This window comes from Haplochromis burtoni, unplaced genomic scaffold, assembly GCF_018398535.1.
Source record: "Haplochromis burtoni strain Fernald_Lab_line unplaced genomic scaffold, NCSU_Asbu1 Contig_28, whole genome shotgun sequence".
Classification (NCBI taxonomy): domain Eukaryota; kingdom Metazoa; phylum Chordata; class Actinopteri; order Cichliformes; family Cichlidae; genus Haplochromis; species Haplochromis burtoni.
In genome coordinates this window covers 3,342,753-3,358,321 of record NW_024582389.1, presented here as the reverse complement: position 1 = coordinate 3,358,321, position 15,569 = coordinate 3,342,753, and positions in this window count along the sequence as shown.

Sequence of the window (15,569 nt, the reverse complement as noted above, 5' to 3'; positions counted from 1 at the left end):
ACAGCAGCCCATTATTCTGGACAGCCTCTTGGTTTGCTCAAGGATGTGATGTTGTCAGTGCTGCCTTTCAAGGCTGGGGGAAAAACAATGCTGTGGAACATTACACAGATACAGGGAGAAATCATCATAAAGTGTTGCGTGCCGTTAATCTTCAGTGGTTCTTGGTACTCATTCTCCAAGTCTCTTGAAGTCTACTAGAGGGTTGGACCTCCCCATCTCCTGCCTTTTGTTTTGTTTAAAAGATTGCAGTTGAGATTGTGGCCTAATGCAGGATGTTACGTAGGATGTTAACTGAAGAAAAGCTTTGGAGACACACTTACTTGCTGTCCTCCAAAATGCAACCAACATGTAGCATGACTGCAATGCTAGGCTGCCTACATGTAGAACACTTCTTTTATTTAAACAAGTCTCTTGATTGGAGTTCAGCATGGAGAGAAGAAAAAACTAAAAGAAAAAAAGGAAGAAATAACCCACCAAAGACCAAAAAACACAGGTGAGAAGAACACTGTCACTATTTTGTTATTTTAAAGACTCATTAAGTTCTTTGTATATGAACATCTTTATCTTCTCCGGCAGGAGTTAAACTACATGACTGACCGTTCCAGATATTTTTGAGACTAACCCCTTGAAACCTGTAGGCAAAACTTGTGTAACACCTGCAGACTGCTAGTGTAGTAACATGCTGGAGATCAAACATCTCCCTCAGGCCTTTTGCTCTGGTTGCTATGGAAAAGTGTGTGTGTTCTAGGGCTGGTTGGTCAGTGGTTGTTGGAAAGAGGTAGACGATGCTCCACCGAAAACCACCATGTGATGCGATTGTTCTGGTCATTAGCAGGTTGCCGTGGTCACCCGTAACTTGCACAGAAGACGCCCACTTGGAGACTTGCAGACAAATGTGTCCCAATCTGTTTGTGAGCAAGCCGGTTTGTGGTACAGCATCTCCTTTGCTCTTTTCACCCAGTTTCACCCAGCAACCCTGTCAACTGGTTGGGGAATACGCATTTTTCCCTAGCGACCAGTAGTTGCCAAGATGTTGCTGACCAGTCTAGGCTTGCATCACTGAAGCCTTAGGTGTTTATTTTGCTAATACTTGTTGACTATGAGAGCCAAAGAAATTCATATCATTTTAATACCCCAGATAATCAGACCAGGGAAAACATGTAGCCAAATCATATCATCATAACAGTGAGAATCAAGGGTTCAAACTTTAATTTGTCTGTTTGTTTGGCTATGATCTACTTTTATTGCAAGCAGACACACTGAGCATCACAGAGCCACACGGGTTATACGGTGATGATGATCCAGTTGATAGACTTTGGATTTGACTCAAGCGAAAGTTCATCTCCCATAAAAAAAAAAAAGATTAGGCAGGAAAGTAAATGCCAGTATGGGCAAAAAAATTCATATAAAGTTGGGTACCTACTTCAGAAGATCCCTACTCAATATTTTTAGCATCTAAATATTTGTTTGCCTCTTTAAACCGAATTTAAATAAAATAGGTTCACTTTATTTTCTAAAGACATTTGTAAAGGAAAATCCATGGCAGGAAATCCGCCCAAATCCTTGGAAAATCCAATAATATTTGCATAGAGCTTAAAACATGCAAAGTCTCTGCGTACGAATTAAGCTGGAAAGGAAAGCCCTGCTGGTTATGCATTAAAATGGATTGGAAGCAGGGTTTGACTCCTACAGGTAAAACCCTCGGAGTGACTGATTCTGCACTTTGAGGAGACAAAACCCAGAGATGTCCCTTCAGTCCTGTCCAACTCCTCACTGTGCTGCTGGATAATCGGTTTGGCGACGCTGCGCACTTCTCGGTGACCCTCTCCAGCTTTCACACTTACTTCTTCAGTAGATACAAAGAAGAAATCCCTCTGGCACAATGCCACCGATGTACGGCGCAAAATGTAATGGCCAGATTCCACTGCGATGAAAATGAGAGGAGACAAATGTTGCCACAATAGGCAAGGAGCGCGTAAAGTTGCAGAGAGGAGAACATGGAAGGGTTTTCTTTAGTTGAGGTTCTTCCAAGGCCAGTGCTGATTACAGGGCAAGGCCTGACACAATGTGCCTGTGTGCTGTCAACTTGGGGAAAACAAACATGGAATTTATAGCACATTAAGAATTCAACAGGCAATCTATTCAAGCAATTAATGGCGTATGAAAATAAGCTCTGTTGGCATTGAAAGCGCTGCAACATGAATGTAGGCCACGACTGTTGTGTGCTTTTGTTTTCTGCTGATTCGCCCTTGAGGATCACAGTTCCAGAGCTCGCACTCTTCACAAAGCCTCCCTGAAAGTTGTTGTGCCCCTCTTTCATACAGCATATCTACAATTACAGTTCCTCCTCTGTTTGCCCATAAAGCGCAGTCAAGGTGATTTCGATTAAACCAAACAATGTTTGACATTGACAAGATAGTCGGGACACGACGTCTCGTGACATCTCAGAACTGAAACATTACACCAATTTGACTAAGCTGTCATCTGACAGTTAAAATAGGCCCACGGTGGGGAGGGGGGCCAAGGTGTAAACACACACACACACACACTGTTGATATTTTATTAAAACAACGTAAATTACTGGACATTCAGCTCCCCCAAATTTCCCTGTTAGCTTTGGTGTGTTTATCATTCTTATCTAATTACTGGTTTTGGCAGAAATTGTGATCCTGTAGCTCACTGATGAGTTGCAACCACAAAAATCTACAGCACACACACATACACACACACACATGAAAATAGGGAAAGAGATACAAACAAGCCCTAGGCCTGAGGGTGCTCGTGTACTGTAAAGTAACCTCTGGCCTCTCTATGTTTTCTTTGCACTGTACTCCTGTCACGAGTCATTCCTGCCATACTTCTGAGGCCGTGCATCAGGGCCCCTGTGAGGCTGATCTACCCCTTTTCTGATGTCTGTCAAACACAGGTTCACAGACTGTATATAAAAGATGGACACAGTGTCTGTGACATCACCCACCGGTAAGTGAGATCCTCCTATCTCGAAGCTTTTATCAGAACATGTTTGGGTATAGGCGTGGTGAAGTTTTGAGCTAATCTGACTGAAATATTTGATTTGAAGATCATAGAAACGATCAGATTTCACTGATCAGGGCAGCTGAAGGTTAACTTCCCATAAAGCTGTACACAATGGATGTTTTCAGGAGTAACTCCGTATTGAAAAAAAAAAAGTCCTGCATTGATATCACATTTCAGGTATGGAAGATACTTCCATTTTTTTATATACAGTCTATCAGCTAGACATTAGAAAACAGTTCATAGAGTAACTTTATACACAATCCAACAATATTTACTTCCTCGCATTTATGCTGGAGCAAACATATTGCTGTCACTGGATAAACTGAACCAGGCATGTTGGTCAAACCTAATGAAACTCTAATGATTTAATATAACAAAAGTGTTGACTCTGCCTACAGTAAAAATACAACTTAATAAATAAACCATACAGTTAGCTGAATTCTGACACTGTGCCCTGACCCATGAGAGGTGAGAGAGGTGTTCCACAACAAGCACTTAAGGCAGGAATCCTGCCTGTGGTCCTAAGGGAATGGGTGCATGTGTGTGTGTGTGTGTGATTTAAAGCCCTTTCTTTTGCTTGAGGTATTTCTCCCGTTGATCACAGTAAAAAACAGCCATGATGGGTTTTTGAAGGTTGCAGCTCCTCATATATATCCCATCAAGTGATTTCCAAGAAAAGGTTAATGTTGTGCACACAGGCTGCAGTGCTCCTATGCAGATGAAAAAGTGTGGAGAGTCTCTACCACCCCTTTTTGTATGGGTGGCCCATTAAAGAGAGCACATTTCACTTCCCCGTTGCCAGATCCACTGATTCACACACGATGATTCAGAAGATTCACACATGAATGACACAAAGTGATCATTTCGGCTCTTCACACATGCACAACATTAGTTTCACATGTTGTAGTCTCATAAAATGACTCTCAAGGAGAGCCTGGCAGAGATTAACACAGTATACATTATAGACCACTGATGCCTCCCTGACATGTGACCGAAATTAATCAGATTTAGATTCAAGTGATCAAAATGTAATTAATCATGTGAAGAGGGAAATGATCCTTGACGCGGCTCCAGCTGCGAGATGCCTCTGTTTGGTCCCGCGTGCCCCTCTTACAGGGGGTCCACCGGGGCTACATTAAGAGGCTTTGTGCCAATGTCACCTAAATTACAGTCACTTAACACAACAGATGTACTGAATGTCGAGCAAATGATGTGCTCGGGTTGGGGCGGCACATTCGCATGCATGGAATAAATTTTACCCAATGTATCAAACGTGTTTTTGTTGCATCCTCTCCCCCTCTCAGTAAATTTGCATGTTGCTTATATACATATCATGCTCCAGTAACCCACACTGTCTTGCATCTCCGTCTCCATACAACTCCAGTCGACGGCTCTTTTTATTTGACGGCCTCTATGGTCTGCAATGCCGCTTCCGCGTCGGTAAATTAAGCGTATTTATTTCAGTGCATCAGTTTGAGGAGATTTTCTCCGCACTTATAGACTCAGCAGTGGATACGCCAGACAAGCTTAGTTCAGAAGATTATTTCCTCTTTGTGTGTCAGGCTCGTCAGCAGAGGCAGAGGCAGATACAGGTATTCAGATGGGAGCCAGCGTGGACCCGTCCATTGTGCTCCTCTGCACACGGGAACAGAGAGTTCTGGCATTGCAGGTACAAAGGGGGGACAAAAAACCCGGGGTTGCAGGCACAAATTACATTCATCAAGTTTATCAATAGCAAGTGGAGATTTAAGCCAACAGGCTCCCTCTGCAGCGCCTCCTCTCCATCCTCCATAAGTCTGGCTTTCAACGCACAAGTTAATTCTGCATACCCCGAAAAAAAATTCTCTTCTTGCAATTATGCCTCTTTGGATGGATGTGTTATGAAACCAACACAGCTACCGCTACTACTCTGACAACAATCCCTGAACATGATCTCTATTCTGTTCATAAATACTAAGGCAATGCACTGATAGCGAAGCCCCTCTTTTTATATGACAGATAGGGAGAGAGAGAGATTATAGGCAGTTTAAAAGATGATGCCCTTCAACAGTTTGTAATTGTACTTTCCTGGGAGAAAGAAAAAAAAAAGTAAGAGGAGATATATTCTGAAAAATCATAAGCCATTATGCTCCGAAAAGGGTTTGCGGGGCGGGGCGTATATTCACATAAAGCAGCGCCGAGAACCTCCAGCAAATTACCCCGCAGGCCTGCAAGGAGGGGGAAATATCACTAATTGCCCTCCATTCTGTCAGGTCAATTGACTCTAATTGGAAAAATAATAAAAAGCATACTACCCCGGGAGCAGCAAGCTCTGAAAACGACAGGGTCCTTTTTTGGTTGGAAGAAAGCAAAGGGGGAGAGGAAAAAAACTCAAATTCCTCAGTGCAAATATGCCATCTGAAATCTATCTTTGCCACTGCCATTCCTCCCTCAAAGACAATTACAGCGTGCCTTCCTTCTGCCACTTGGCTGTAATTACAGGAAAAAGGGCATGGGTTACATACCGAGTGAGTATAATAAAAATGACATGTGATTAGGCATTAATGTGCTTAATCCGGCTCTTTTTACACCTTAATGTGTGATCTTTTATAGTAATTGAGAGAAAGAGTGCAGACTTGTGCAAAGGGTGGGGGTAGGGGCGGTGGGTGGGGGTCTTTTGGTCAGCTGCTATTGAATTATCTCCCCGGAGAACTTGGCAATTTGGAGTCAAATGAGCATAGCAGGGAGTCCAGGCCACCTACAACAATATACAGTAAGAGAACAAGGAGGCATTGAATATGAGCTATGCCCCAGGTGTTGGCAGACAATGGGGAATAGAGCTAATCTACTATCTACATTACTAAATTATTGGAGATGAATGTCTCTGCTAATATAATCTCCCACCCCGGGGGGGGTCTGATCCTAAGATTAAGGGTCTGACTCAGTATTCATTGCAGTATTCAGCTCTTTGAGTCACTCAAAAGTTGTAATTTTGTTTAAGCCTGGTGCTTACCACAAACCAGAGGAAAGTTCCCCAACTCCCCACTTAGCAACAAATATAAGCGGACTCACCATATAGAGTATTTTTCTTTATCTTCTCCTGCAAAGCTGAATGACTGATGAGCTGAATCACAGTGTTCAGTGTGTGTGTGTCTAAGCATTAGTGGTATTTTCAACTATGCTTTTCTGCATCTGTCCGAAAAAACAAACAAAAAAAACCCACGAGTTTTTGTAGAACACCGACTTGGCGTTCGGCCCGTGCTGTGCTCCTTTCTCACCTCGGTATCACAAGTGACATTTCTGCTTCCTTTCTCCCGTCCTGCCATTTTACGTCTGACTTGAACTGAATTGACTTCAGATTTAACTTCAGTAAGCGAGTAGTTAAAATGGCCAAGATCTACTGAAACTTCTCTGACAGACAGTTTTTAGATTCATTTGGATTCAGGTGCTTGTTATTAATTCACCGGCATGTAAGGCTTCTAGATGACAAAGACATTCTCCGGTGAGACCCACTGGCACATCCCCCGCTAGCGACGTCTTGCCCCTAGAGACAAACTTGGGATAAAACAATGACAGGAGCCCCACAGCACACAAACCGGTGCCAAACAGCACACCCACCTGCTTATGATCAATGAAACCTCACTGTATACTATCTCTGCATACCATGCCAGCCGCTGATGAAAGGCCTCATCGTTAGTGACCGTCTTTGATCGGCTCATCGCCTGTTTTGAAATGTAAATTGACAGGAAAAGGAAAGGGCTCCGTGAAGGAGTGGCATGAAGAGGAGAAAGGGGGACCCTACCCTCTGGGGAGATTAACGCCACCCCAGTCAGACATGTGTCAAGTGGGGCTTGATGAATCCTGGGAAAATAAAAAAAATAAAAAGATATGAAAAAAGAGAGACAGAGGAAAGAAAGCCCTTTCTCTTTCCTTCTTGCATCCTTCTGCATATCTCTGCCTCTCAGATCATCATCTCCCGCCCTTATTCTGTCAACGCCCTTCTTGATGGTTACTGTCAGAGGTGCGCATCTCTTTTGTAGTGTGGTGTTTTGCTGCTGCCACAGCGGAGATGCTTCCTTCCTCTGCATATGCACAAGCAAGGCAGGGGTGGGTGGGAGGGTACTGGATGGGGAGGGGAGGTGGCGAGGCAAAGACGCCTGTAATATCTGCTGATCATGACACACCTTTGGGAATCAGAAACCAAAGGACAGAGGGAATGCTTCTCGAGATGGAGTGGGAGAATCGGCATGGGAGTAGAGGGAATTTGGGTGTTGGCGGGTGTGTCGCAAGGGCAAGGCACGCAACTTTGACATTGTGCAAGATGACACAGAGGTGTCAGCTAGCAAGCCGTTTGAAAAATCGTTCTTCAAATGGGGATAGGTACCAAGAAGACAAACTTTTAAAGGTGCAATTCCAGCCCGCAGGCGGTCAATAGGGTGCAGTAAAGATAGGGCAAGCCACGGATGAACGGCCCGAGTCGTTCTCGCTCGTGAAAAGGAATGCCTCTCCTGCCACTGAAGGGCGGAGGTGTCACCTTCTCGGCTCAGCCCTGTCTCTGCCTGCCTGTTCCTGAAAAGGCCATTGCATCATTTGAAGCGACGATGAAATAGAATAGCTAAATAATGTCCCAGCAGGAGGCGGCTTGCCGAGATGATACAATGCACAGGGCCCGCAAACTAATGGCCAGCTGTCTTATAATGAGCTTGGCGATCCAGGCCCCCCCTCCTCGCCCCGCTGCCGTCCCCACCGCAAGACATTATGTGGGGGAAAGGAGCGTAGAGGTGGAAGATGAGGGTGGGACAGTCCCTCGCTCTCACAGCTCACACCCCCCCCCAAGCCTTCCATCACCACTACTGAGCACCAAAACCCTCTCAGTTAACGAACTCTGAGCCATCTAATTAGAGCTCAAAAATTCATGAGGGTCCTCATTAATATTGAATATCTGTTGTGGGCCACGACTTCAAAATAAGCACTCGCATATGCAGATGGAAGGTGAGGGAGATAGGAGCGAACGAGGGAAGGAGTGCGCCGCGCGCCGCCGAAGTAAAGGTAGCGAGGTAAAGGACGAGGGAAGGAGGTAGAGAGGATCTAAGGGCGCAGGGAGTGGGAAGTACATGAAAAGAAGGGCGACGGACTGGGAAACAGACGAGGAGACGAGGTGGAGGGAGAGCGGAGAAGAGGAAAGGGGAGGAGAGAGAAAAAGGATGAGAAAAAGTGAAGGACCCCAGAGAGCTGTACCTGTGGAGAAGAGTTGTAATGTTGGAGGACTCTCCTGGGAGAATATGCATGGTCTTTAATGAGGAGGGTGGAGCGCAATGGTGAAGAATAACAAGAAAAAAGAAAGAAAAAAACATTCTGCTCTTAATCCCTCGCTGAGGAAAAAAAAACACCTCTTTCAAGCAGGTACGCAGAGGTATCACTTTTCAAGTCCCTCACTCCTTCTGTTTTACCCTGGAAAAGGGTACACAGATAAAAGATACAGTCATTTGAAGATTGTCTGCTACCAACAACCATCATTTGCCTTTGAGATAAATCTGGGTATTCCACTTCAGATTTTAGAGGCATATGGGTAAGGCAGAGGAGGGGGGATACACTACATTAACTATATGTCAGCCACTCTGGAAGACATCAAGAAAGTCATTTCACAGTGAAGAGAGAAAAAAAAGCTGATACAAATAAACAATTTTTCTTCACATTGCTAGTAGATGCTTGAGTTTTGTCTTTTGTATAACTGCAGCAACATTTCTGTGAGGAACTGTTTTGAAGAGTTTACGTGCCTGCCCTCAGGCCTCGATAAGGGCACCAAGTTTTGGGACCGAGTAGGCCTTTTTATTTTCACATTTTAAAGCCCAGTGTAACCGAACCCTCACTCAAAACCCTTTGGTTTGCCCTTCTGTCTTTCTTCCATGTCTGACTGCATCTTGTCTTTACGTGAGACAAATTGGGGTCGGGGTCTGCACAGTCCAAAGGATGATGCTACACCTGAAGCTGTTTGGTAACAATCCCCAAATAGCAACTATGTCAAAATAACATGTGCAAAAAGTTTAGCTGTGTAGCTAATCACACATGACAAGGGCACTCAGGGTGGGGAGGAGGGGAGTACAGCTTATGTATGCATCTGGGAGAAACAGTTGCACTAACTACTTTTCAACATCTGGCTAGAATGCATTTGAAAGCAGATGGATTTAAATCCATCCCTTAATGCATCCCGGAAGCCTTGAGTTGTGTTCTGCCGAGTATCGGACTAGTGTCTGATTCGGGAAGCGTGTTCATGTAACAAAAGGGGAACATTTTTCCTTTTCTCGCATGCATTTTATCCGGAGAACGATAGCACCGGCATGAGGTTGCTGTGTGCCAGCATTCTCCTTTAACCCTACGGGACAAAGCTCTGAAATAGTCTTTTAGAGCAACAGTATTTAAACTCTGCATACCTGTAAAGATGCAAACATAAATGCGCGTGTACGCATACACATGTGAGGGCAAGTCTGGCGGCATCAGCTCAGGCGGCTGTTTGCCCATGTGTGCTCAGCACTTTGCTTGTGTCCATGTGTGTACGTGCTAGTGTTTGTGAGTGAGGTGACTGTGGTTGGGGCCAACCTTAGCGCTCCTTCTTAATGTGTCTGGGAGGTCCAGGGGAGTCGATGGCTTTGGAGGGCGTGGATATGTCTGCACCGAGAGATTTATAGGCTTCAGCCAGGATCACTCTCTTTTTCTGGTGCCAAGTTAAGCAGTAGCATAATTAAAACCTCAGAGGAATCCTTTTGAAGTCAACAATGGGCTCTTAGGCGAACCTTAATGCAAACACACATACTGTACACAAACACACACACTGAAGTCATGCACACACTTGCGCTCCGTCTTTGCTCTCACACTTGCAGAGATACACTTACGACCGACCACACACATATACTGCATGTCCGTGTATCTTCACACACTCTGGAAAGATGCAGGGTAGATTAGATTAGAGCTCTATTTGTTGTCGAGGAGGAAATTCATTTCCACAGCCAGCCAGTTGCAGGTACATTCATACAAGACAGTTATTACTCTGGCACATGATTTGACACAGACCAACACACCATCATAGAGGGAATGCACTCATAACAAGAAGACACTGCTGTAGAGAGCGAGAAAAAAAAGCAGTCCGGGGTGTTGACGGCATACGGAGCAAAATTATGCGTCAATAGTAAATGTGAGATAGTATACGAGCATATAGAAAGCACATTTGCCTAAATGCTTTCCCTGAGTGTATGCTAAGGTTGGCTGTCTGAACACACACACACACACTTACACGCACATGCTCGCAAGCATACTGTATAGGACAATTACTCACATTAAACACCAACAGATGCCATCTTGATTAAATTTGACCGCACAAACACAAATGGAGGCGAGTGGGTCTGCGTCAAGGGTTCCCAGAGCATATGCCATGCAGGTCGTCGGGAGCCCGGGAAAGTAAGCAGGATCTCAAACCGCCTGCTGCTGTTGCCTTGCTGACAACACACCATGGAAAGTACCCTCAGACCCCCCCACCAGCAGCCTCCCTTGAGATGCCACAGGAGCATGACCCACCATCCGGCCCTGCTTCGAGATTCGGTCCAGAGATGTAAACACAGGTGAAGGAACTATGTTAGAAATTCACCGTACGGTTAGCTGCTGACCTTGTTAATAGCAATGCTGCAGAGACACGGTGGAGGTGTAAATTGGACAATCATTTTTTTTTCTTTTTTTTTCTATAATGAGCTATTTCTGTGTTTTTCACAGCTTCTGGCTCCACATCAAAGTGAGAAACGGTACAACTTGTTTATCCCAAGGTTGCAAAGTCAAGTAAGATTCATGCCCCCGACCTATACCAGCACAGATCAAAAGTATTGGGCCTTGTAATATGATCACAGTGGGAGTGCACAACGTGAGTTAACTCGCGCTTTCGAGGGGAGGGTGAAAATAAATGTGTGATCCTTATCTTGCATTGCCCATAACCCATGCAGGCATGGTGGTGGCATGCATCGATAAACTCATAAACAAACTGTAATTACTAGCCCATTAGAGTCAGGCCCTCCCAAACACAGGCTCATAATCCGCACACAGGAGAAACGGAGGCTCGTCGCTCATTTTCATATAACCCACTGAGCGAAAAAAAGTAGCGCAAAAATACTAAATGATTTGTGACTCGGGGACAAACAAACCAGTTTGATATAAGGAGCTTACAGCCTCTCAAAAGAGATGTTGCAATATTGACGCTCGTGCTCATCGTTTGGCTGTTTGAATTTCAGCGCAGCTTAATTTATAAAGGGAGGTGATCACAAAACAGAAGGCAAATTGTTGTTTTATTTGAGGTAACTAAACATGTACTCCTCAGCCGGGAGTAATCAGGAAAATAATCACTTCAGGCTTGAGTGAGTATGAGGATGATAGCCTTGTTGTTTGAACTGGACCTCGCGGAGTGCAGTTTGTTTTCCCCTTAACGTCTAGACAGAAAGTCTCTTGACAGTCCAGGCCATGCTTTACTCGGAGACAAACCCAAGTCCAGAGGGATCTGAGGCGGGAACTCTGAGTTCATTCATTATACCAGGCAAGTATCTCACTGGCTCTAGATGTCACTCTGCAAGCCTGAGCCAGGCCTGTCGCACTTTGAATGATACAGTGGCCTTTCTGTGACATTTTGGACATTAATATTGCAGGGATTCTTTATATCCCCTCTCCATACCCTTATGCCTTCTTACCGAGTCCTTCAAAGGCAACGGTCAAGTCCTCTAACCTGAGAAATATGGAATTGTGCGTCTTTCCTTTACCTGCTAGTCGGATAGAAGGGATATGCTGTGATCCACTAAGACTGTGTGTGTGTTTGTTTGCATGTCTATAAGCTATGAGAGCATATTCTGCCCAAATCTGCCTCACTTCTAACCTTCAATGGACGCAGTATGACTGAGTGATCAAGCAGATCAAGCCCACATCTACCTCAGCGCCTTTCTGTGGTGACATTTCGCCAAACCACAGGCAATCGAGGCCACCCTGATCTTCCTCAGCCCATGTTTATTCAAGAGCAAGGTGGACCATCTGAGTCGTGCGTGTGACGACGGGAACAGCTTGAAAAAGAAGAAGTTTATCCAAGGAACACAAGTAAAATTGCTAATAGCGTGAGGGTAGAGATGAAGACAAAATCAGTGTGCATAGCAAAACAGGGCGAAAGCTATATATAAATATACAGTAATCTCAGTTGGTTTGTTAAAATACAAAGCAAATCTGCTGATCTGCAACTACGAAATTTTTGCTTTTGTCTTTAAAACATGTCCTTTCTATTTTGGGACTCCTCAAAGGATCTGATCGTTGATTATTCATTACATTTATATAAAATGTTTTTTTAAAAATGCAAACAAACATTTAAAAAACGGCAGGAATTATCTCACCGCATCGTGCCTCCATGACTGATTCTTCAAAGTGTCATTTTCCAATAATTAGCTGGCAACTAGATGTCTTAAAAATTGCACTACATTGCGGAGTATTACTAAAGTCAGAAAAACAGGAGAGAAAGCTTGTGCTCCCTTGCATCAGGAATAAAAATGCCTTTAGGCCGCATGTAGTAAATAATAACTGCTGATGCTTGAGGGAGCAGAGAGGTAGTTATTAATTATACCACGATGTGTTCAAGCACAAGGTATTAGCCTCTCCTGCACTAACCGCTAACCGCTAACTGGTGTTTGACCGGCACTGAGCTCTATAATACGTCTGCAGGGACACAGGAGGTTCTAATTAATCCTGAGCTGACGGCCAAGCCAGGACGTCCCTCGGGAGGCATCGGGGAAAGCAAGGAGTATCAGCACGCTTATCCACCGATTAGACTCGCCGTCCTCGCCGGGATGCTGGAAGGCGATGCTGGGCTTAAGGGCCGCAACTGTTCTCCTCTGACCTGGTTAAGTGAAGCGATGGTGCTTTGCTAAATGTCTCGTTTAAAGACAAAAAGTGAAAGTGATCAGCTTTTATAACTAATCTGTCAGTCAATCGAAAGCGTCACGAGCGCGTGTCATTAATACATAAAACAGAATATTCATATCCTGTCTGACTCACTCAAACTTTCCTCTGCTGAAAAGGTTGTGTGACAGAGGATGAATCTCATGCATGTTTGTCAATATAATTTGTTCTCCCCTTCACCCCAGAGGACTACGCCAGTCCCTTAAGGTTCCCGACTCAAATGCCAACATCTGTCTGGCAACGGAGCCAGAACGAGACAGACTAGGACACCTTCATCAGAGGTATTCTCTGGTTGACAGAAGCCACAAGGTGGAATCAGAGAGATGAAATTATGGGCGAGCCGAAAGAACCTCGAGTATGCAAATCCCTCCCTGCACCCTCCCCCATGTTAAACCATCCATCTTGATTAATATTTCATGGGATGAAAATCTATTAATTAGGAAAAAGTAGAAACTTTTCTGGAAGTAGCTAAGCCCTTTGTTTAAATGTTTTTGTGTTTTTTTCTGATGTATGTCTCTGATGCCATTTCCTGGACGCTCATCTTGGAAAAATGGAGACAAAACATCAAGTAATAACGGGCCAAAAAAGCACCGCCAGCTTCTCCTCCGCCTGGAATTTATGACGCGCTGTGCAAAGCGAGGCCAAATATGCTGTAGGTCCAAAAGCACTGATATCCACAAACAATTTGGCATGGCCACTCACACTTCTCCCCATTCACTAACCTTTTATGTGTGTTTTACTTGGCACCATCCACCCCCTCCTCCCCCAAGCCCACTCAGCTGATAGCAGTGGGTGAGAGCGACACATCGCAGTGCCACGCACTTTCTACCCCACCGCTTTCATTATATTGTCATTTTGAATTATCAGCAGCAATGGACTGGCAAGGATGACTGACACATTCCTGCGAGCGGCAGCAGCTACAGCCTGGCTCACCGGCGTGTTCTGGCAAGCCCCGCTTTGCGCCGTGCCAGACAGGAGAGGGCCGGCCAAGTGTCTGGCCAAGGGGCTGCACTAATACCGCATAAATAGAGGGGGGAATCCCCTGCCCCTATACTGGCTGAAAACAATACATCTGTGTTGAAGTGGAAGGTGGTATTACCTGTAAAGACATGTGCTCATCCTAAGATTATATGTAACTGAGGAGAAAAGTCACATGAAGACGCTGCGATGCAGATGTGGTAGGGTGAGTACATTTTAATAACAGCACTGGATCCATTACCAAATGTCAATTTCAAGTCAAGTGATATAATTGAATAAAACACATGCTCTCTTTGCCAGAAATATGAGGCACTATAACTAATGTGTCAGTGAAAACCTATCTGAAACAAGCAGGGGTGACAGAAAAGATATCACTATAAAATGCGGTTTTAGCAGTAAATTAGATCGTGGAGCAACGGATTTCACCATAATTTGCATTTTGCATGTAAGCAGTGTCGAGCCAAAAATACTTGGCGCAACACCACAGCGGCGGTCTCAGAGGGCTTAACAGCACAAGCGGAGAGCAAAAAGTGGGAGAGAAAGACAATGAAAATGAAGAAGGGGTGGGGGGGTGGTAGCTGAGAAAGTGAGAAAAAAAAGAAAGGACTTGCTAATAAAAAAAGGAGTCCCAGTACAGCGGGGCGATGGCCAGGATGGAGTCTTGTGGGACGTTACATTTCACAAGACGCTGGGATCCACATCAACCAGTTAGCAGCGGTTTTACAGCTATGACTGTGGTGAAAACCACTTTGTTGCCTAGGATGTAAATTACGTGTTCATACAGAATCACGGGCTCTGACACTGAAAGGATCCAAAATACTGATCCTCTGTGTTTTCCACTCACCAGACATGAATATGTATTACAAAGCCATAAAGAAAAAAAGTATTCAGATGTCTCATAGTTTGGAAAGTCTGGGCATTATTACGGCTCGAGTTGCCGGGTAGGACTCGCTCAATGAACATGAAAATCGTTGAGCCACTTACTGTCTTTGTGTGCGACTTCGATGACATGAGGCTGCACTCTGGCTGTGCACTTTCCCAGGACTGCAGCTCCTTAAAGACACTTCATCGGCTCGTCCTGCGGTTCACTTAAGAGTAGTTGTTAGTGAAGTTGTTAACAGTTACGTTTAAGCTGATTTGTCAAGCAGACGCAGGGCAATTTGTTGACAACCGAGACCGCAAGGTTACGTGAAGACATGAATCTGTCTGAATGACTGTTCTCAAAACTGTAATCGAACTTAATCTGGAAGGGAGAGAGAAATATGTATAGGTGAAAAAAGGAGAGATTAGATGAATCCTGTTTGCTTCTCTTGGAAAACTATTTAATATTCCAAGATTGTGCTTTAGAAAAGCTTTCTAAAAGACACATTTTAAACGCCTTTCTTCCCACTTTTGACACGTAAATCAGGAAAATATTAAGAGTCTGATTGGTTGCATTTAATTCAAACAAGTGTTTGTCTAAGGGAAACGGGGTTCTCCCAGATGTGGGCCCCAAACACACACACAGCACCGCAGCTTACCCTGGTTGTGTAAGTGCTAACTGCTGTGGGTGAGCGGTTTTTTTTTCCCCCCTAGTTTAAAATCTCATTGTGGAGTTTTCATGTCAGCCC